Source organism: Myotis lucifugus, unplaced genomic scaffold (assembly GCF_000147115.1).
Source record: "Myotis lucifugus unplaced genomic scaffold, Myoluc2.0 scaffold_316, whole genome shotgun sequence".
In the NCBI taxonomy this organism is placed as follows: domain Eukaryota; kingdom Metazoa; phylum Chordata; class Mammalia; order Chiroptera; family Vespertilionidae; genus Myotis; species Myotis lucifugus.
This window is the reverse complement of record NW_005871364.1, coordinates 1,158,962-1,160,641: the sequence shown is the minus strand read 5'-3', so window position 1 is coordinate 1,160,641 and position 1,680 is coordinate 1,158,962. Positions and strand designations below refer to the sequence as shown.

General features: G+C 59.3%; 1 protein-coding gene across 1 annotated transcript in view; it reads left to right on the top strand.

Annotated features, from left to right (window-relative positions):
* LOC106699127 (protein Daple-like) overlaps positions 1-1,680 on the top strand; it is a 42,701-nt gene that overhangs the window by 4,302 nt on the left and 36,719 nt on the right. The window lies entirely within an intron of this gene.

Here is a 1,680-nt window from a genome sequence, read left to right as displayed (position 1 = left end):
GACCCAGTCAAGCCCAGGAGGATTTTGGATGTCACGGAGAGTCCAGCTGCCCCTGGGGAAGAAGAGAGGGTGAAACCACAGGGCACAGGGTTCCCTAGCAGCCAGGGAGGGGGGTCAGAGATCCCAGGGAACCTCAGGTGGCCAGAGGCCCCAGCATCCCACTCCTGCTCCCTCCTCTACTTCCTCAAACCTTAGGATGTCTGCTCTGGGGAGCGGCTGCCCAAAGAGGAGGCATGAACTCTGGTGGTGAGTCCACCAGTGACAGACAGGGCAGACCTTGTGAGAAATGGCAGGCACCGCACCTTCTAGACGAGGCTGGAGTCTAGAAGTTGGTGGGCGGGAGGGGGGACCTGCCCAGGTTTTGTAGGGTTGGCTGGGAATGCATATCTGCTGGGTTGTACTCCTGGACCCACCCACCCCAAACCAAAAGAGGGGACAGCAGAGGGGAGACAAAGGACCAGGGACTGAGGACCAGGTGACTGGAGGGAGAGGACAGGCCCTCCCTTGGGCTTAGGCCTGGGCTGAATCCCATCCTGGCCCCGATCCTCCCCTTCATCCCTCACTCTTGCTCAGGACACCTACCCGCTGACTGTAGAGTGGCCACCAGGCCACCGGCAGCAACTCCGCCCCCATTGGCAATGGCAGCTGCTGACATCATCTTGGCAGCTATGGAGGAGGCAGCGATGCCTGCGCTGGTGAAGCTCATGGCGCCCAGCACCATGGGCGCAGCACCCACGGCCAACACTGCGGGAAGAAGCATTTGATGTTGGCCCCATGGGACAGGCTTCTTCAGGTCTCCCTGTCATCTTCCTGGGGCATGACCTTGGGGTGTGCTTTGCTCTTGTGAGAGTCACAGGGCAGGGGCAGGCACTAAACACAAGGGAAGGCTGTAGGTGTGACACAGCTAGTGGACTGGATCCCACGACTCTTCAGGGCTCTGTTTCGCTGTGACACCCGGGAGGCTCACAGCCCTCCTGGGCCCGAGTTGCCCTTGTGGAAACTAAATTAAGTCAAAATAAGCAGTGGCCTTCAAGCTTCCCCTTTGGCAGGAAAAAGTGTCCCCCTCGCCTCCACCCCAGCACAGGGTCAGCAGGAGATGACATCAGAGCTGCTCTTCTGAAGAGGTGATGGGGTGGGGGCTCCTGCCCTCTGCCCCTCAGGGCCCTGCAGCAGTGTGGGGGGTGCCCCCCTTATATCTCCAGAGCAGTGCAGTCACAGAACATTCAACAATGAACATGTTCTGTATCTGCTCCGTCCAGTACTGTAGCCACATGGCTATTGAGTATTGAGGTGTGGCAAGTGTGACAAACGTTATTTTCTTTAATTCTGGCCACTGTATTGGAGGACGCTGCTCTACAGCATAGCTAACCCCTGGGCTCACTGGAGGAGCTACCAGGGTGCCCAAAGCAGCTCCTGGGAGCCAGACCCAGCTCCGCTCCCACATTCCCGACAGCCCTGCCTTCTGGGGGGAAGCCTGGGCTCAGACAGATGGAGCGGCTCGCCCAGGACCACAGGTTTACACCCGGGAGAAGCTGAGCTGGGACTTGGGTGTGTTCATGGCTTCCCTTTGGTTCCTGCATTCTAAGGTTCACCTCTGGTACTCCACCTCTGTCCCCTGCCCACTCACCCTTGCCCACCCACACCATGGGGCTCCAGGGCATCCTGGGCTGGGTCACGGGA